We start from the raw sequence: 21,676 nt of genomic DNA, 5'->3' as shown, positions 1-21,676 counted from the left end.
TGTATGTATTTGTGTGTAATTCATATATATATATATATATATATATATATATAAAACATTCCTTTAAATTATTATGTAACCTAGATATTTATTCTGCTAGTTCCTATTTACAATTGTGGATTTTTTTAGTATGGATATGGTTGAGTTTGTTCCAATTAGAAACTTTACTGATTTATTATTTAAATAAATACATCAGTGAAAATGGCCTTATATAACCCTATATACATTTTTTTAAAGATTCCCTTATGGAAACCCACTACTTGGTAAACTAATTTAGATATATAATTTGGGGCTGGAGAGGCGACTCCAGCCAGAACAGTTAGGCACTTGTTCTTAGAGAGGACCCAGCGTCAGTTCCTAGCACCTACATGATGGCTCACAACCATCCATAACTCCAGTTCCAGGGTACTGGATGCCCTGTTCAGACCACACGTCTGTGGGCACCAGACGTGTGTAGTACACATACCTACATGCAGGCAAAATGCCCATACACATAAAATAGCAAAGTGATTCTTTTAAGACTAGCCTATTGAATAAGCATGTGAGGTCAGACTCCAGCCAATGTGGAAAAGACACGGTCAGTTCCTGTCTGTGTTCACTCTTCCTAGTGCCCTCTTGATCAAGGGTAAAGTTTGCTCTGTCCAGACAATTCCGTTGGAGTAGTCTCTTTTCTTTGTGACCCTGAATTTACCAATTCCGTTGGAGTAGTGGTCTCTTTTCTTTGTGACCCAGAACTTATTTCTAACAAAGCTTCTCTAAACAAAAAGCCTCTAGGATTCTGATTGGAGGTGCAGAATTTATAGATGAATTTGCCTAAGTCCGATCCTACAAGACCACACCCTGGAGCCCACACCACACCTTTCGCACGTTCCTCTGGGTAGTTTCTGTCTTCAGCCTGTCAGCAGCCTTTGGTGGACCCGGAGTGAGATGGTTTTGTCCTTCATTTTTAAATTGGTTACTGGAGTGCTCTGGGATGGCTTGTGTTGATCCTCAGGCCCCCCAGCCTGGCTCCTTTCCTGGTTTCTTCTCTGAACTGTCCAGCGTTCTGTCCCCTCCCTTACGGCTTTCTTTCCTTCTCTTCCTGCATTGCTGAAATAAAGCCTGCGGCTCCTTCCGGCTCCTTCCTCCTCCTCACCTTCCTCCCCACTACACCCCCCCCCGCCACCCCCCCACCCCCCGCATAGGACCCTGGCACCGACCAGCTAATCCATGGCTGCTCCAAGGACTGCCATGCTCACTGAGCAAGCACTGAATTCTGTTCAGGTTGTCGCCATTAAGGTGAATGGACCTAGAGGTCCAGTCTCTTTTGGGGACTTCCTGTTGCAGACCCTCCTTCTGGAACAACCATACAGGGTTGCAGGTGTGTGGGTGTGTGAGGGCAGAGCTACCCTGTTGGATCAGACTGTGGCTCTGCAGGATCCTATTTCCAGTTCTAAAACCCAGAAGGCCCTGAAAAGCAACCTTGTTTGGGTTTTGTTTTAGTGTTTTTGTTTCCTGCAAACTCATTTCCAAAGAAAGCCTAGTTGAACGCCCGAGGCTCCATCTGGTCCTGGACCCCACTTGGTGAGAATCTTTGCAAGTCATGCTGGGAACTACAGTATGTTGGCTCTGGAAGCAACCCCAGACCCTGCTGGGTGTCACATTCCAGGTGGCGAATGTGCCTCTGAGACAGCCGAAAGTTCAGATCTGACACAGACTTCTCGCCGTGGGGTTTGGCTGCAGGATGCAGGACTACTTTTAATCTGAGGTTTTGCAGGGGAGTAAACTGGCCTCTGAAACCTCATAACCTCTGTCTGAGCTCCATAGGAGGAAGAGTGGGGTGTCAGGCCCCAGATTCCATTTCCCAGAGGCTAATGGCTCACTTAGAATTCCACGTGAGCATGTATGGGTCTCATGCAGGTTTCAGACTTGTGGGCATGAGGTGGCTCAGGCCTCTGTGTCTGTCTGTGTGTCCTGTGTACCTTCCTCCATCTTTCGGGAAGTGTCCTGGTTGCTGATCTGTGGTCCATCCTTCTGGATATGCTCGGCACTCCTGGGAGCCCAAGCTGAGCTGGTGCCAGCCTCAGTTCCCAAGAGTATGGGACCTGCCCCACTGTCACTGAGTGTCTCACACACACACACACACACACACACACACACACACAGACAGAGAGAGAGAGACAGAGACAGAGAGGGAGGGAGGGGGAGAGAGAGAGAGAGAGAGAGAGAGAGAGAGAGAGAGAGAGAGAGAGAGAAAGAGAGAACACTGTTGTACTGTTGTGAGTTGTTTGGGAACAAACTTCCCCTCTTAGCATTGTAAACTTACCTCTGGATTCCAGACCTTTGAGACAAGGACTCTGCCCTAAGGACACGTTCTGCCTGACTGGCAGTGGACCTGCAGTGCCAATGTCTGCTTTACTGACCTGACCCCACAAAGTGACCACCATAGAGTCCGCAAGACTTTCTCAGCCATTTGGCAACCCCGAGTTCCTGGCCCTCGTGTCAATTGTTGCATGTCTGAGTGGACGCTACTAACTCCTTCTCCCTCCACCACACTGCTGGTCCTCCCTCCACCGCACTGCTGGTCCTCCCTCCCTCCACCCCATTGCTGGTCCTCCCTCCCTCCACCCCATTGCTGGTCCTCCCTCCATCCACCCCACTGCTGGTCCTCCCTCCATCCACCACACTGCTGGTCCTCCCTCCACCCCACTGCTGGTCCTCCCTCCCTCCACCCCATTGCTGGTCCTCCCTCCCTCCACCCCACTGCTGGTCCTCCCTCCATCCACAACACTGCTGGTCCTCCCTCCATCCACTGCACTGCTGGTCCTCCCTCCACTGCACTGCTGGTCCTCCCTCCCTCCACCCCATTGCTGGTCCTCCCTCCCTCCACTGCACTGCTGATCCTCCACATCACTGCTGGTCCTTCCTCCATCCATTGTACTGCTGGTCCTCCCTCCACCTCACTGCTGGTCCTCCCTCCCTCCACTGCACTGCTGGTTCTCCCTCCATCCATTGTACTGCTGGTCCTCCCTCCACCGCACTGCTGGTCATCCCTCCATCCACCACACTGCTGGTCCTCCCTCCACCTCACTGCTGATCCTCCCTCCACCACACTGCTGGTCCTCCCTCCCTCCACCTCACTGCTGGTCCTCCACCGCACTGCTGATCCTCCCTCCCTCCACCGCACTGCTGATCCTCCCTCCCTCCACTGCACTGCTGGTCCTCCCTCCACCGCACTGCTGGTCCTCCCTCCCTCCACCACACTGCTGGTCCTCCCTCCCTCCACTGCACTGCTGGTCCTCCCTCCACCACACTGCTGGTCCTCCCTCCCTCCACTGCACTGCTGGTCTTCCCTCCACCTCACTGCTGGTCCTCCCTCCCTCCACTGCACTGCTGGTCCTCCCTCCACCACACTGCTGGTCCTCCCTCCACTGCACTGCTGGTCCTCCCTCCACCACACTGCTGGTCCTCCCTCCCTCCACTGCACTGCTGGTCCTCCGACCACCACACTACTGGTCCTCCCTCCCTCCACCGCACTGCTGGTCCTCCCTCCACCACACTGCTGGTCCTCCCTCCCTTCCTCCACCGCACTGCTGGTCCTCCCTCCCTCCACCACACTGCTGGTCCTCCCTCCCTCCACCGCACTGCTGGTCCTCCCTCCATCCACCCCATTGCTGGTCCTCCCTCCACCACACTGCTGGTCCTCCCTCCCTCCACCGCACTGCTGGTCCTCCCTCCCTCCACCACACTGCTAGTCCTCCCTCCCTCCACCACACTGCTGGTCCTCCCTCCCTCCCTCCACCGCACTGCTGGTCCTCCCTCCCTCCACCTCACTGCTGGTCCTCCCTCCCTCCACTGCACTGCTGGTCCTCCCTCCACCGCACTGCTGGTCCTCCCTCCATCCACCACACTGCTGGTCCTCCCTCCCTCCACCGCACTGCTAGTCCTCCCTCCCTCCACTGCACTGCTGGTCCTCCCTCCACCACATTGCTGGTCCTCCCTCCCTCCACTGCACTCCTGGTCCTCCCTCCACCACACTGCTGGTCCTCCCTCCCTCCACTGCACTGCTGGTCCTCCCTCCACCTCACTGCTGATCCTCCCTCCCTCCACCGCACTGCTGATCCTCCCTCCACCACACTGCTGATCCTCCCTCCCTCCACCGCACTGCTGATCCTCCCTCCACCACACTGCTGGTCCTCCCTCCCTCCCTCCACCGCACTGCTGGTCCTCCCTCCACCTCACTGCTGATCCTCCCTCCCTCCACCGCACTGCTGATCCTCCCTCCACCACACTGCTGATCCTCCCTCCCTCCACCGCACTGCTGATCCTCCCTCCACCACACTGCTGGTCCTCCCTCCCTCCCTCCACCACACTGCTGGTCCTCCCTCCCTCCACCGCACTGCTGGTCCTCCCTCCACCACACTGCTGGTCCTCCCTCCCTTCCTCCACCGCACTGCTGGTCCTCCCTCCCTCCACCACACTGCTGGTCCTCCCTCCCTCCACCGCACTGCTGGTCCTCCCTCCATCCACCCCATTGCTGGTCCTCCCTCCACCACACTGCTGGTCCTCCCTCCCTCCACCGCACTGCTGGTCCTCCCTCCCTCCACCACACTGCTAGTCCTCCCTCCCTCCACCACACTGCTGGTCCTCCCTCCCTCCCTCCACCGCACTGCTGGTCCTCCCTCCCTCCACCTCACTGCTGGTCCTCCCTCCCTCCACTGCACTGCTGGTCCTCCCTCCACCGCACTGCTGGTCCTCCCTCCATCCACCACACTGCTGGTCCTCCCTCCCTCCACCGCACTGCTGGTCCTCCCTCCCTCCACTGCACTGCTGGTCCTCCCTCCACCACATTGCTGGTCCTCCCTCCCTCCACTGCACTCCTGGTCCTCCCTCCACCACACTGCTGGTCCTCCCTCCCTCCACTGCACTGCTGGTCCTCCCTCCACTGCACTGCTGGTCCTCCCTCCACCACACTGCTGATCCTCCCTCCCTCCACCGCACTGCTGATCCTCCCTCCACCGCACTGCTGATCCTCCCTCCACCACACTGCTGGTCCTCCCTCCCTCCCTCCACCGCACTGCTGGTCCTCCCTCCCTCCACCGCACTGCTGGTCCTCCCTCCACCACACTGCTGATCCTCCCTCCCTCCACCGCACTGCTGATCCTCCCTCCACCACACTGCTGATCCTCCCTCCCTCCACCGCACTGCTGATCCTCCCTCCACCACACTGCTGGTCCTCCCTCCCTCCCTCCACCACACTGCCGGTCCTCCCTCCCTCCACCGCACTGCCGGTCCTCCCTCCCTCCACCACACTGCTAGTCCTCCCTCCCTCCACCGCACTGCTGGTCCTCCCTCCCTCCCTCCACCGCACTGCTGGTCCTCCCTCCCTCCACCGCACTGCCGGTCCTCCCTCCCTCCACCACACTGCTAGTCCTCCCTCCCTCCACCGCACTGCTGGTCCTCCCTCCCTCCCTCCACCGCACTGCTGGTCCTCCCTCCCTCCACCGCACTGCCGGTCCTCCCTCCCTCCACCTCACTGCTGGTCCTCCCTCCCTCCACTGCACTGCTGGTCCTCCCTCCACCGCACTGCTGGTCCTCCCTCCATCCACCACACTGCTGGTCCTCCCTCCCTCCACCGCACTGCTGGTCCTCCCTCCCTCCACTGCACTGCTGGTCCTCCCTCCACCACATTGCTGGTCCTCCCTCCCTCCACTGCACTCCTGGTCCTCCCTCCACCACACTGCTGGTCCTCCCTCCCTCCACTGCACTGCTGGTCCTCCCTCCACCTCACTGCTGGTCCTCCCTCCACCACACTGCTGATCCTCCCTCCCTCCACCGCACTGCTGATCCTCCCTCCACCACACTGCTGATCCTCCCTCCCTCCACCGCACTGCTGATCCTCCCTCCACCACACTGCTGGTCCTCCCTCCCTCCCTCCACCGCACTGTGGTCCTCCCTCCCTCCACCACACTGCTGGTCCTCCCTCCCTCCCTCCACCACACTGCTGGTCCTCCCTCCCTCCACTGCACTGCTGGTCCTCCCTCCCTTCACCACACTGCTGGTCCTCCCTCCCTCCACCACACTGCTGGTCCTCCCTCCCTCCCTCCACCGCACTGCTGGTCCTCCCTCCCTCCACCGCACTGCTGGTCCTCCCTCCCTCCACCACACTGCTGGTCCTCCCTCCCTCCCTCCACCGCACTGCTGGTCCTCCCTCCCTCCACCGCACTGCCGGTCCTCCCTCCCTCCACCACACTGCTGGTCCTCCCTCCCTCCACTGCACTGCTGGTCCTCCCTCCCTTCACCACACTGCTGGTCCTCCCTCCCTCCACCACACTGCTGGTCCTCCCTCCACCGCACTGCTGGTCCTCCCTCCACCGCACTGCTGGTCCTCCCTCCAGGTTGGCACTTAAGTAGTCCATCTTTGTACTTCTCTCCCCCACCTCTTGCAAGGCGCGGTTCAATGTGTAACGATATTCCTGGTTTTAATCCGATCTGATAAACCATGTCTTAGTAAGATTAACCATTTGTTGTGATTACCAGTGAGTTTACACCACCTGTCTTCCTGCGCTGGCTCCCTTCTTCCTGCTTATGTTGTATAACCTCTGCATTTTTTCCTCTCCGCTTATTTAGAAACTATAAATTAAGCTTATGTTCTTTTAGCAAGAGCCTTCACATTTTCTAGGTACATATCCAGTATGAAGCGGCCATGACTTCTCTTATGGGACTTTGCAGTTGTTCACTGAATGGAGCCTCATGGCCATGACGAGGCTGGACAGGCTTGACTTTCTGTGGAGTGCTCCTCTGACATCTTGGTGCATTTTTGTTTGTTTGGTTGGTTGGTTTTTTGGTTTTTTGAGTCAGGGTTTCTCTGTGTAGTTTTGGTGCCTGTCCTTGATCTCGCTTTGTAGACCAGGCTGGCCTTGAACTCACAGAGATCTGCCTGTGAGTCGCTGTGTGTCGCTGCCCCCGGGCTCAAGGGTCACACTTCCACAGACTGCAGTTCTCCCACTGAGCATCAGGAGGTTCGTGACCGACACCCAAATCCACACCTTTGTCCCCTCACTCAGTGCCAGCTCCTGCCATCCGTGACTGGCACTGCCCTCGGCCCTTTCAGTATCCAAGTCAGTGGCTCTGTTTCCGGTGGTGCATTTGAGATACCCCTTGTCCTTGCCACAGCAGTGACCCAGACACAGGTGGGGACCATCCCCCAGTGTCTGTCCTCCCCACGTGACTGAACAGTCCTCTGGCTGTCCCTGCCCCCTCCTGAGTGCAGTCTGGTGGAGCTGGAGGCTGAAGTTCAGGCCGTCTGTGACCAAAGGTCCAACAAGAGCCCACCCCACGACCATTTTAATGAAGGCCTTCATTTGCACATTCATTAGGAGAGGAGAGGAGCTTTGGGGAGAATCTTGACCTGCTGAGCCCCGGCCACCTTCTGTGACCTTCCCACATACTATGGGAACACAGGCCACCAAGTCAGGCCACACTATTCCCTGCCACCAAGCTGCAACTATCAGTAGAACCCACCCTGCCCTGGAGGCCTGAAGGAAGATGGCAGATGCCTGACTGAAACACAGCACATCCACCTTGGGACCCCCCACTCCTCAGCACATCCACCTTGGGGATCACTCACACACTGCAGCACATCCACCTTGGGACCCCCCACTCTCCAGCACATCCACCTTGGGGATCACTCACACACTGCAGCACATCCACCTTGGGGGTCACTCACACACTGCAGCACATCCACCTTGGGGATCACTCACACACTGCAGCACATCCACCTTGGGGATCACTCACACACTGCAGCACATCCACCTTGGGGACCCCCCACTCTCCAGCACATCCACCTTGGGGATCACTCACGCACTGCAGCACATCCACCTTGGGGATCACTCACACACTGCAGCACATCCACCTTGGGACCCCCCACTCTCCAGCACATCCACCCTGGGGATCACTCACACACTGCAGCACATCCACCCTGGGGATCACTCACACACTGCAGCACATCCACCCTGGGGATCACTCACACACTGCAGCACATCCACCCTGGGGATCACTCACACACTGCAGCACATCCACCCTGGGGATCACTCACACACTGCAGCACATCCACTCGCCCAGAACACAAGTCCACCAGATACTGACACTTCTCAGACAGGCTGCCACAAGACTTCAGTCTGATGTGAGGTAACGACCCAAGGGACTGAGGCAGAGATCAGGGAGGAGACAGCGCCATGGCACAGGGACTTGGGAGAGGACGTGGCCGCAGAAAATAGAGGTGTCTGGCCCAGCAGTGGTGGCACACACCTTTAATTCTGGCACTCGGGAGGCAGAGGCAGACAGATCTCTGTGAGTTCGAGGACAGCCTGGACTACAGAGCGAGTTCCAGGACATCCAGGGGTACACAGAGAAACCCTGTCTCAACAAACAAACAAAAAGCCAGAAGATGGAGGTATCAAGGGTGGGTCCTGGATGGGTACACACCTACTACAGAGCCAGTGCCTCGCCCTTGGCCCCAAGGTGACCTTGGCTAACACTGAGCGAGCCTTGTGGTGAGACTCTGGTCTGGCACTGTTCACAGCAGCGATGAGAGTCCAGGAATGGCAGGAGGACCCTGCAGTGACTTAGCGACTGTCCCCTTGGGAAAGACAAGTGCTTTGGGAGACAGAAACCTCAGAGGGGTCAGCTGCCCATAGGAGGGCAGGAGGCAGTGACCAAGGAGAGTAGCCTGGAGGCAGCCAAAGGGCAGGTTCCCGAGGTGTGCAGGGACCTACGGAGGAGTCTAGAATGTTCTACCAGTATGGAGGGTCTGGCTGCAGGGCCACTGAAGGAAAAGTGAGCTGGTGGTGGGAGGCGGCCTGCAGGTGGGTGCTGTGTGTCTCACAACCGTCTAACACGGGCAAAGGCATAGTGAGGGGTGGGCAGCCAGATGGGGCTACACATCTGGCATTTCTAGCAGAGGGGCAGTACAGGCCCAGATGTGGTCCAGAGGGTCTCCTCAGCAGACACCAGCTCCAGCACTGTCCTTAACCTGTCTCTGTGAACTCATGGCCAGCTCAGCCTGGAACTCTGGACCTGGCAGGAGGCTCCCACATTTCCCTGCATGCACCTGTTTCCTGGCTTCTGCCAGTCCACGTCTGTGTGGAAAACAGAGCAGCAGGAAGGACCATGGCCCCTGAGGACCAATTTCCCCCCCATCTTCCTCATGGATTCAGCCTTCTTCTTGGACTCTGTGGCTAAAAGGGACACACAGGTGGGTCCCCTCTTTCCAAACTGTGAGGCAATCCCGTGAATCCTCAGGGGCGGCCAGCTGGAAAGCATCCAGATAGGGGTGGGGGGCAGCAGCAATGTCTCGTCAGCTAAATGGGTTCTAGTCCAGAGACTGATTCTATCTGAATGGTCATTAATGTGATTTATTTGGCTGCTTCAGATTCTTTGCGCCCCAATTTGTCATCAGCCCTCTTGGAATTGCCTGAAAGGCAACAATCCCAGTTCAGAGTGGAAAGGGTTGGAAACAGGACTTCCTAGCGTGGCTCAGGACCCCCGTGCACACCTATCCCTTGCTCTTGCTCTTTGCTCTCTGAGCAGCTGGGCTGGGAAGGGTGGTAAGATAGGAAGGGATGACCTCTGGCCTTTCTACCCACTCCTACTTTGGCAGATGAGTTCCCTCCCCCCTCAACCCCAGTGGTGCCCTGGTCTCCCCAGGGGAGGCCTGTGAGGTGACCTCAGCCAACACTGAGCTTCCCTGACAACAGGAAGCAATTACCGTGGCCACTGGTAGTCATTGCAACATCCTGGCGTTGGAGACTCAGGATGCCAAGCTCTCAGCTGCTGCTCCAGTGCCATGGCTGCCTATTGCCACACTCCCTGCCATGATGGCGATGGTGATGGACTCCTATCCCTCATAAACCATAAGCCCCAAATAAACCCTTCTATTAAGAAAAAAGAAGAAAGAAAGAAAGAAAGAAAGAAAGAAAGAAAGAAAGAAAGAAAGAGAAAGAAAGAAAGAAAGGAAGGAAGGAAAGAGCAGTGGTGGCCCACACCTTTAATCCCAGCACTTGGGAAGCAGAAGCAGGCGGATCTCTGAGTTGTGAGTTCTGAGTTCGAGACCAGCTTGGTGTACAAAGAAAGTTCAGCACACAGAGAAACCCTGTCTTAAAAAACAAACTAACGAACACCCAGTTGCCAGCATTTGCAGCAGCCCCCAGCCAGTGCTCTGGCTGCCTCCAGCTCTTGACCCTGCAGCTCCCTCACCACACACACCCAACAGCCATGGTCGGTGGCCTGTGATCACAGCCCTTGGCATGGCCAACAAACTAGATTAGGAGGTAGTGCCATGAGGGCAGTAGCCCAGCCACTGAGCTTCCCGTGGTAATGCCATGAGGGCAACAGCCCAGCCACTGAGCTCCCCGTGGCAATGCCATGAGGAAGGCAGTAGCCCAGCCACTGAGCTCCCCGTGGCAATGCCATGAGGAAGGCAGTAGCCCAGCCACTGAGCCCCCCGTGGTGTCCCCCGCTCTAGGTTTACTCTCTTTGACCACCTGCCCCACCAGTCCTGACTCGAGGCTCACGGCCACTCAGGAAGTCTGCAGAAGCAATTCCAGCTGAACCAGAGGAGTGGGGGTAAGTACCTGCCCTCTGTACCCTGCCCTCTGCACCCCTACCCTCTGCACCCTGCCCTCTGCACCCTGCCCTCTGCATCCCCCCTCTGCACCCCCCCCTACACCCCTACCCTCTGCACCCTGCCCTCTGTACCCCGCCCTCTTCCTCTCCCTGGATGCCAGCGTGGGATTGAAGGGATGAAGGACAGAGTGGTGGTAGGGGGGAGGGGCCCTGGGGAGGAGGACCGGGTGGGCAGGCAGGCCCCCCCCCCCACCCCGAGCTGAGTAGAAATGGCCTGACCCTACACAGAGCTGTGCATCCTGGAGACCTGTGGTTCGTGAGGAGGGGCTGCTGTGACGCACCATGGGCTAGACTCCCAGCCCCAGCTCTGCCTGCCCGGAAGAAGCCACCCAACCCCCACTTGCCTTTCTGGATTTGGCCAAATGTGACCCACCTGTCCCCAAGGAGGGCGGCCTGGTTTCACCAAAGCCCAGCCCCCATGGCCACAGCTGGAGGGGTTTGGGGGCAGTGACGTGGTGGTGGCCTTTCTTGACGATCACTTTTGCTGGGGTGGGTTTTCCCATCCAATGCAGCCTGGAGACTGCTGGTCCAGTGTAAAAACTGCTTCACAACTGGGTTCCTCTGGAGACCAACCGCACCCACGGGACACCTCTGCCCTGAAGCACAGCTTGTTTGCTTACTTGGACTGGCTTCCAGATCCCCGCCCCACACACACACACCCTGTGGCCACATCACATTTAAATCATAGTAAGACAGGAGACCCGACCTACGTGCCAGGTTACCTGTGATGGAAGAAAATCCTCTGGGCCCGAACTGATGGAGCAGGAGCATTAGGTTGGACAGGTCCACGTGCAGGGCCCCAGAGCAGGTGTGGGGCCTCCATCCCTGAGAGTTAGGAGGACAGGTGTGAACCAGGTGGAGACAGCAGCATGCAAAAGCCCATCCCCAACCCCCACCCCTGGTCTGAAGACAAGGGAAGCTACAGGACCAGGTCCTTGCCTTCCTCCGCCGAGTCTCTAGAGCCACACTGCCCCCTGCTGCTGCTAGTGGGCATGGCAGGAACCTCTAGACTGGGGATGTCTCTCCTCATTCTGGTGGAACACAGCCCCCAAGCACTTCAGCAGATTCTGAGTGGGAGCCAGTTATAATCTGTTGACGCTTCTGGCACCCGACAGGACACACAGGAAGCCAAGTGAGCTCAAGGCTGGGCCTCTGCCTGGATAGGTACCCTGCCAGGTGGGGAGGGCAGGTATGGCTAGTGCCAGAGCAGCTGGGCAGAGGGTGCTCTGAGGTTTGGAGCGCAGGAAAAGCCCTAAGGAGCTGCATCCATCGGCGCACCCTTGTCCTAACCCATGTAGCACTGAGACTGACCCCAGGTCCTCAGAGATGCAGGAGCCTGCAGGCAGTCTGGTGGCTCCTCTCTGCTCCACCCACCATGGATCTAGAATGTTCCATTCCATACTTTTTTTTTCCCCTGCTGGTGAAGATTGACTCCAGGGTCTCATGCATGCTGGGCTAGCCTCTACTATTGACACGGCCCCAGCCCTTGGTTACTTTAATTTGACACAGTCTCACGAAGTTGCCCAGGCAATCCACCTGTCTCCACCTCCTGAGTAGCTTCATATGCCACCACTTCAGGCCCCATGTGCTGTAGATATCACTCTGTATAAATAAAATACTGATTGGCCAGTAGCCAGGCAGGAAGTATAGGCGGGACAAGCAGAGAAGAGAATTCTGGGAAGTGGAAGGCTGAGTGGGAGAGAGACACTGCCAGCCTCTGCCATGACAAGCAACATGTAAAGATGCCGGTAAGCCACAAGCCACGTGGCAAAGTATAGATTAATAGAAATGGGTTAATTTAAGATGTAAGAACTAGATAGCTAGAAGCCTGAGCCATTAGGCCAAACAGTTTAAATAATATAAGAGTCTGTGTGTTTATTTTATAAGTGGGCTCCGGGACTGGTGGGGATTGGCAGAACCTGGAGAGAAAACTCCAGCTACAAATTGTCCCCCCCCCAAAAAAAGAGACAGGTGGATCTCTATGAGTTCAAGGCCAGCCTGGGCTACAGAGTGAGTTCCGGGAAAGGCACAAAGCTACACAGAGAAACTCTCTAGCTACACCCATGTCTTTTTAATTAGCTGATTGATTATATTGGGGAAGGGGTAAGACCAGGTCTCACTCTGTAGCCCAGGCTGACCTTCTACAGGATGGCCCTTGTGGCTATCCTGTTCTTCCTTTCCTTCCTCCTTTCCCATGCTTGCCCGGTGCCTCCTCCCTTTTACAGGAACATGGAATTATACAGGAGATTTAAAAAGAAACAACTCGTGAGACTTATTTGTGGTCCAGGTGGTAAAGAACATAAAATTGGGTTCTCACCTAGAGTGGCATGCGTGATGGAGCGTGGTTTCCAGAATGCCCAAACTAGGTTGACGGTGCCAGGTCCTAGGTCACCTGGACTGGAGCTGCTGGCCCTTCTCACTGCCTTCCTGGCAAGCCACCATGGACCTTGGGCCCAGGACAGAGTGGATCACACCTGGGGTTGCCACAGGGGCCAGTGTGGGAGCTGGCATCACCACCAGAGGCAGGAACCAGGCCAGAGAAGCTCAGGCAGAGCTGGGAGATGTCAACAGGCCGAGCCCTGGGGAGGAAACTCTGCCAGGCTGATGGGGAGAAGAACAGTCTTCAGAAGCCATCTAAGAAGGAGCTCACACTGATGCTAGCGACCCCACAGCTACCAACATTCCTGAAAGCAGATGCCGGGTTCATCACTCGGAAGACCTGCCTCAAAGGCCAAAGGAAAAATGAGGAGGAGCCAATAGATGGAGGCTCTTGTGGGCCCATCAGGAGATTCTAATGTCTTTGATTTGGACATCTTTAAAGTGTCCTCTGTTCTGGCTTCTCCCGGCTCCCTGCCAAGGTAATGCTAATAACTCTTGCCTTTACTTCCCCTTCACGCCTCTTTCCCAGCACCAGCCAAGGACTTTTTTTTCTGTTCTACACTTGGCTGTTACGGCTGTTACGCCATGAAGCTGCTGATGCACTTTTGGGGTCTCTTAAAGAGGCTCACCGGGGCTGGAGAGATGGCTCAGTGGTTAAGAACACATATTGCTTTCCCAGATAGACCCAGGTTCAATTCCCAGCACCCACAACCATCTGAAGTTCCAGTCCCAGGGGCTTAAACTCTGTCTTCTGATTTCTTTGCGAACCAGGCAAGCACAAGGTGCACGGATACACTGCAGACAAAATACCCATACACATAAAATAAATAGAATGTTTTTAAATTTAGGTTGTCCCACTGCAGGGGTGTTAGCAGCTGCTGCATCTGATGCCCCCGTTCAGCTGGAAGAAGCCAGAGTGGTTGTTCCCCCAATTCCATCTGGCAGTTCTGGTTGCCTCCACAGGGGTGACGAAGACAATCCAGGAGGTAAGATTTGGATAGGCAGTCTAGGGTTAAAAGACTCCAAAGAAAAATAACCAGTTTATCTCTTGGCCAGAAATGCCCTTGGGCCCCTTGACAGCCTCATTCTTGCCAGAAGCCAGAGATGCCCAAAGTGTCTGAAGGGCCCTGATCTGTCCCTACCTGATTTTATGGTTCCCTCTTTAGAGGGGGGACTAAAGTAGCAGTGAGGGCCTAGAAAGAAAGGTTCTTCTGGTCAAGAGAAGAGGATTTCTGGCCTGGATGGAGACTCAACATTCCAGGCCAGTCACCTGGTCAAGGGACCGCCCCAGGAAGACAGGCTCACCTTAAGCCATGCTAAAGAGATAATAAGAAATTTCCTTGTACTAGGGGCCCAAAGGTCCATCAAAACCAAACAATCCCCAATCACTTATTTCAGTAATTTTCTTTTACTAGAAAGTTCAGAAAGTCAACATATGCTGGATGAGTTTGATGGGGGGAAAAACATTGAGAACGTATAATAAAGAAGAGGGAATTATTAGAAACTGTTTTTTCTCCTATCAATCAAAGGTGGCTAGCCTGCCAAGGGCCAGGATTCCATAAAACTCTCCTGTATTGTGAAACTGTGTGCACGCCTGTTTGACCAACTCCTGGACATTCCTGAGACTTGACTAGCTTTTACACCCTCCCCTTTGAGGCGAGTATGAATTAGCCAACCACATCAGATTGGGAGGGTGCAGGCCCACCTGTGTTAGAATAAAACTATGGGGGAGTTCTGCCCTGGTGTGCCTGACAGCTCAGTTTAGGTCATGGTGCACCCTTCTTTAAAAAGTTCAGTGTGTGTGTGTGTGTGTGTGTGTGTGTGTGTGTGTGTGTGTGTGTGTGTGTGAGTGTGCATGCGTGCATGTGCATCTGAGTGTGTATGTACAGCACATGCATGCAGGACCCTTTGGGGCTCAGAAGAGGGTGTTGGAGACCTTGGAACTGGAGTGGGTGTTTGGAATTGAACCCAGGTCCTCTACAAGAGCAGTGATCACTCTTAATCACTGAGCCATCTTTCCGGCCTCATGGTGTGGACTTTTTGCAAAAAGAAATTGCCTTGTCTGGTTTAAAAGAACATAAACACAAAATTGTGCCCTTCAGCTTTTTCATGAAACATTAGCCCGTCGAGTTAGGGCATCAACATTACCAAACAGTAAAAATGAACCGATCCAAAGAACAACAGGATGAAAAATACTCTCATGCATCTGGTACAACATTTCTGTGAAAGGAACCTTCCCTATTTTTATATTATTAAACACATTCCACCAGTCATGCACATACTTGAAGTGTGGCTGGATTGAGGGTATGAATTTTTCATAACTGAAGCAGTCATATATGGCTAGTGGCTACTGATGGTTCATGGGTGAAGCCCAGAGTTTTTTTTTTTTTTTTTTTTTTGGTATATATTTTTTTTTTATTAATATATTTTGCAATACAATTCAGTTCTACATATCAGCCACGGATTCCCTTGTTCTCCCCCCCTCCCGTCCCCCTCACCTTCCCCCCAACCCCCCCCCATTCCCATCTCCTCCAGGGCAAAGCCTTCCTCACAGACTGAGGTCAACCTGGTAGACTCAGTCCAGGTAGGTCTAGTCCCCTCCTCCCAGGCTGAGCCAAACAATCCTGCATAGGCCCCAGGTTTCAAACAGCCAACTCATGCAATGAGCACAAGATCTGGTCCCACTGCCTGGATGCCTCCCAAACAGATCAAGCCAATCAACTGTCTCATCCATTCAGAGGGCCTGATCCAGTGGGGACCCCTCAGCCATTGGTTCATAGTTCATGTGTTTCCATTCATTTGGCTATTTGTCCCTGTGCTTTATCCAACCTTGGTCTCAACAATTCTCGCTCATATAAACCCTCCTCATTCTCGCTAATTGGACTCCCAGAGATCCACCCGGGGCCTAGTCATGGATCTCTGCATCCAGATCCCTCAGTAGTTGGATGAGGTTTCTAGCACAACAATTAGGGTGTTTGGCCATCCCATCACCAGAGTAGGTCAGATTGGGCTGTCTCTCGACCATTGCCAGCAGTCTGTTGTGTGGGTATCTTTGTGGATTTCTGTGGGCCTCTCTAGCACTTTGCTTCTTCCTATTCTCATGTGGTCTTCATTTACCATGGTCTCCTATTCCTTGTTCTCCCTCTCTGTTGTTGATCCAGCTGGGATCTCCCGCTCCCCCAAGCTCTCTTTCCCTCAACCCTCGCCTTTCATTACCCCCACTCATGTCCAGGCTGTTCATGTAGATCTCATTCCATTTCTCTGTCATTGGGTGATCCCTGTGTCTTTCTTGGAAGCCCAGAGTTTTATCTGGGATACTGCCCTAATACTTGCCAAGAAGTTAAGGGTTGGCTATGGGAAGAGAGATGCTTTCGGTAGATAGAGCTGAAACTCCTAGCTGGTTTTGGAGATGGGTCTGGCACACATACCAAGGGCAGGGCTCCTGGGGAGAATTCATATGCCCTTGCAGCTTTCGGAGTAAAAGCCTGGACTTTGGTCACTCAGGAAGATGCCTATAGTCACAAAAAGAGCTTGGGATTGGGGCACCCATAGGGCCATCTGTGCACTGACATCACTGTTGAGGGTCACTTATTTTACATTAGGGGTTCCAGATCCAGAGGAGGGTTTAGATAGGGCAGCTGAGGACCTGCACCCCTTCTGGCCATCTGCAGTTGCACAGGGCTCTTTCTTTGTAGAGCATTAAGATCATGTTGTTACTCTCAACCCCTTTGCGGAGATCCAGCCTGCTCACAAAGGATTGGTCTCCTCTGTGAGCAGGCTTATGTTATAGGCAAGGATGGGTTTACACACACTGAACCATTGCTTGGCCTGTGGTTTAATGCCATAGCTGGCCCAGTGATAGAGGGGCAGGCCCAGGTGGGTGAGGAACAGACGGTAATAGGCCATGCAGTGTCTGTGAGAAAATGCCAGTGTAACACTGTCCAGGAACTAGATCTCAGTGTCCTGAGCTAATCCCGATTTCCTGTTTGTGTAGACAAGGGAAATATTCCCACACTCATTGCACGAATTCAGCTCAAATACCACGCTGGGAGCTTCAGAGCGATGCTGGTCCTCACTGGCTCCGTGCGCAGTGCGCTGGTTCATTTCTGTCAACTTGACACCAACTAGAGTCATCTGGGAGGAGGGAGCCTCATTTGAGGAACTGCCTCTATCAGCTTCACCAGTGGACACGCCTGTGAGTCATTTTTTTTTAATTGCTCGTTGATGTTGGAGGGTCCAGCCCACTGTGGGCAGAGCCATCCCTAGCCCAGGTGGGCTGTGTAAGCGGAGGGAGCAAGCAGGTACACAGTGTTATTCTGTGCTTCAGTTCCAGGCTCCAGGTTCCTGACTTAAGCTTCTTTCTACCCTGACATAGCTCAATGATGGACTGTAACTGGTAAGATAAGAGAAATCCTTTCCTCCCCAAATTGCACTTTTGGTCCTGGTGTTTATACAGTAACATGGAGAAAACTACAACAGGTATTGCCCTCTGGGTCTGCCTGGCTCTACCAGCATCAACGCCCCAGGAAGACTGACTAAGCTGAGTGAGTTTAGAAGTGCTGTTGAGTACAAGTCTTCGCAACAGACATGATCTGTGCCTCTAACTTCACATTCGGTGTCATCATGAAAGACCCCCGTCTGGAGTCTTCCCTCTGGAGAGACCCTCGCCCAGAGATCACACCGAGACCACAAGTCAGATGCAAACAGCAAGAGGCTTTATTCAGGAACACGGGTACCCGGGGCGATACAGTCCCTCCAGAGGCTGAAGAGACTTGCGCGCCGACGGGCTGGAGTGGAGGGTTTTTATAGGGTTGGGCAGCGGAAGGGCGGGTACAGAAGCAGGAAGCATAGTTTACAGGGTTCTGATTGGACGATTCGTATGAGGCCAGGTTCAAACTCAGGACAGCTCGTGGTTTTTCCCCCGAGCTCGACACGCCTGCTGACTTGGCTCTTATCCAGGGTACAAGTTGTTTTTCTGATCTTTAGTTACTTTTCAAGCCTTGCTTAAAAATGGCGTTAGGCTAAGCAAGTATGCTGGGGCCCTTCAATCAGATGGCTTTTGTCTCCACTCAGCACACAGCGGCCACAGTGCCAGGCACCTCCATCTTTTAACTATACTTTGCAAGTGACTGTTCTTGGTGTGTGTGTTTGCAAGAGCTTCTGGACAACAGCTCCCTACTAGGGTCCTGAAGGCTCTGGGGGCACCCTGTATGTACTACATCCTGTGGCCACCAGAGGGCAGAGGCCTGGATGCTGGGTAGCGCATCTCCAGCATCTGTGTCCAGCTGTGGACAGACTCCTCCTCCTCTCCAGGGGAGGTGCTTAAAGGGCAGGAAAACCCTCTACAAATCCCACTCCTCCAGGCCTTCCTGATCTGCCCCCTGTACTCTTTTCCGCCTTGGGTCTGGCCCTATTGTGTGAGATGCTAGACACAGCCACTCACCCCAGATAGGGAACCTATGACAAACCGAAGTGCGGATACCACCAAAGTCCTCTTGGCGAACCAATGAGTTTTATTGGGGTTACTTACAAGAGCAGAAATATGTCAAAGACAGCAGCATTACTAAAGCCCACCCCACATGGGAGACAGCTCACAAAAGCTGGAAACCTGGAGTACACTCTACAGCCTGCAGGCAGCGCAGCAGTTTGGAGTGTCCTTTCCAAGGGACTCAGCTGGTCTAAACCTCTCCCAGGCAGCTGTTCTGGTCTTAGAGTCTTCTTTGTAGCTTGGCTTCCGTCTGAAGGGACTCTCAACTTTTATTGTTTACTCTGACAGTAAGGGGCCTAGTGAATCTAGTCAGTTTCAGGGACTTCCTGGGGCTATTTTGAGCTATTTACCTCCCTGTTTACAGAGCTTCCCTGCAGCATGGAATGTTTTGACCTGGGAGGAAAATGTTACACAACACCCCTTCCCTCATGGACTAACTTCCCATCTAGCCCCCACCTACAAATGAACCCCAGGGCGACAGTGTCCCAGGAACCAGAGCACTGAGCCTCTAAGGGACACCATCAGCTCCCCTTGTTAACACAGGTTAGCACTTGGCCCTTAGTGGTGCTGGTGTAAACCACACTGACTTAACATCACACCAGTGTCACACTAATGCAGAGTGACATAGCTTCTCTGAAAGCCTCATTTGATCTTGATAAAGCTGAAAATTATTCTTTCTTTCTTTCTTTCGTGTGTGTGTGTGTGTGTGTGTGTGTGTGTGTGTGTGTGTGTGTGTGTGTATGAGAGTCTCACTATGTAGCCTTGGCTGCCCTCAAACTCACAGAGATCCATCTGCCTCTGCCTCTGGAATGCTGGGATTAAAGGTCTGTGTCACAATGCCCGGCCTTGAAATTTCTTTAACCAAAGATAAGCCCCAGGCTGGTCCCTGCCCACCCTCAACTACCCTCCAAGGGACAAGCTGGGCTGCCCCTGCCAGCTTCTTGCTCCATGAATGGATACATTGCTTTGTTGTTGTTGGGGTTTTGTTTGTTTGTTTTTTGAGAAAGGGTTTCTCCATGTAGTCCTGGCTGTCCTGGAATTCATCTATAGACCAGGCTGACCTCAGAGCTCAGAGATTCGCCTGCTTCTACCTCCGCATGCTTGGATGCATCTGTTAACAGTGAGTAGAGGCCTCATTGGTCTCATGTGGCCCTTGGGGGAGATAGAGGCAGGAGAAGAGGAGTTCCCCGGGGGAGCCTGAGAGGGCTGGACTCTCATCAGGGCTTGGGACATACAGGACCTATGGGTGCTGATAGGTGTGCCCAGTCTGGGAAGGTCTGAGGAGACAGGGTTTGGCCTCGTGGGCCTTAGAGACCCCTCCAAAGAAGGGCTTGGCCTGTGTCTGGGTATGAGGCAGTGAGCTAAAGAAAGGCTGGGAAGCAGAGGCAGGTCTCCCCAAGTGTCTCCCCAGGTTAGGGGGTGGGGCACTCTTTACCCCTAGGCCAGAAGCATGAGGAGGCCATAGCATCCAGAGAACTTTGCCCTCAGAGCCCCCAAGGGGCTACCCTTCTGAAGGGCCTCTTCTCTCATCCCCTCACCCTCCCATCCCCATATGTGGGAGAGATGAATACTCGGACTGCTTGGTCCCATCCCCAGGCAGTCTGGACACCCTCCAGGTGGGCCAGGCCCAGATGGCGTCACACCTGCTCTGTTAGTCACTGTCCTCATCGCTGTGACAGAGTACCTGACAACCTCAGGGACGGAAGAGTTTGTTTGACTCAGTTTGAGTCCATCCTGATGAGGAAGTCACTCTGTATCTGCAGTCAAAAAAAGCAGAGTGGTGGATGGTAGTGATGGCAGGTCCAGGAAGCTAGAGGTGACCTCGGCACTTTGCTGCTGCTTTTATATCAACTTGACACAAGCTATAGCCACCTGAGAGAAGGGAGCTTCAGTTGAGAAAATGCCTCCAGATGGGGCTGCAGCCAAGCATGGGAGGATATTTCCTTAATGAGTGATTGACAGGGGAGGAGGGGGAGCCCAGCCCATTGTGGGTGGTGCTACCTCTGGGCTGGTGGTCCTGGGTTCTATAAGAAAGCAGGCTGAGCAAGCTAGTATGCAGCACCCCTCCATGGCCTCTGCATTGGCTCCTGCCTCCAGGTTCCTGCCCTGCTTGAGTTCCTGTCCCGACTTCCATCAGTGAAGGACTGTTACCTGGAGGGGTAGCCCTTTCCTCTCCAAGTTGCTTTGGTCATGGAGTTTCATCATAGTAACCCCAACTAGGACAGCTGCTCAGCTTGTTTCTCCTTTTTACTCAGTCCAGAACTCCAGCCCATGGGATGGTGATGCCCACATTCAGGATGGGTTCTCTGGGCTGTCAAGCCTTTCTGGAAACACTCAATACATTCAGAGGTGTGTTCTCCTTGGGTTGACAATAGTATTTCACTGGTTTGCAGGCTCCTGTGTGGGAATTCTCATTCTCTCCCCCTCTCTCCCCATCTCCCCATACCTCCCTTTCCTCCTCTCCCCCCTCCCTCTTCTTGTCCTTCTCCCAGGTCCAAAGGGCAGCATTAGGGCAACCACATAGGAGCTGTACCCATCAGAAGGCCAGAGGAGGAAGGAACAGCCTTGGTTGAGATGGGGAGGGTGCTCCCTTGAGGGTATCCCTGGAACTGGGCATTGAGGAATGAGTAGGAGTTCTCTGAGTAACAGTGGAAGGAAGGTGTGCTCCACTCAGTGCACCTCAAGGAACAAGGTGACACTGGAGGAAGTGGGTGGACCAAGAGTACTTGGGGGTGGACTAATTAGTTGTATGTGAGGTGGCTAGTGGGATAAAATGGTGGGAAGGGTGTTGTGGTGGACCAAGAGCCGCCTGGACCAAGAGCCGCCTGAGCCGAGAATGCTGGCATAGATCTGTGGGGTGGGATGGCCATAGGGTCAGCTGGGTGTAAGAGCTGAGAGCTTCTAGCTTGTGTTTAAAGCCACGAGACCAGGAGGAGCACTGGGGGAGAGTGAGGATAAAGAGCCCCGACCAGCCTGGAGTCTCTGGCCACTGGGGCACCACTCAGGGGTGGGGCTCAGAACCCTGGCTGAGCAGATGGGTTTCAGGTAGCATATGGATCTCCTGGGTGCAAAGCTGGGGTCCCTTTAGCCTGGTGCAGCCTTCGTCCCTTCTGTTCAGGGTCTGGGCCCTCAGTGAGGTATGAA

At 54.4% G+C, this 21,676-nt stretch overlaps 1 protein-coding gene across 1 annotated transcript in view; it reads left to right on the top strand.

Annotated features, from left to right (window-relative positions):
* Acsf3 (acyl-CoA synthetase family member 3) overlaps positions 1–12,500 on the top strand; it is a 57,571-nt gene extending 45,071 nt beyond the window's left edge. Inside the window, exons 10-11 of the transcript XR_008215696.1 lie at positions 10,505–10,605; positions 10,894–12,500. The gene's annotated coding sequence lies outside the window, so the exon portion shown is untranslated. The remainder of the gene's footprint in view (positions 1–10,504; positions 10,606–10,893) is intronic.
* The last annotated feature ends 9,176 nt before the right edge of the window (positions 12,501–21,676 follow it).

The sequence above is a fragment of the Peromyscus californicus genome, unplaced genomic scaffold (assembly GCF_007827085.1).
Source record: "Peromyscus californicus insignis strain IS unplaced genomic scaffold, ASM782708v3 Scaffold_8__1_contigs__length_139910024, whole genome shotgun sequence".
In the NCBI taxonomy this organism is placed as follows: Eukaryota; Metazoa; Chordata; class Mammalia; order Rodentia; family Cricetidae; genus Peromyscus; species Peromyscus californicus.
This window is presented reverse-complemented; position numbering and strand designations above follow the sequence as displayed.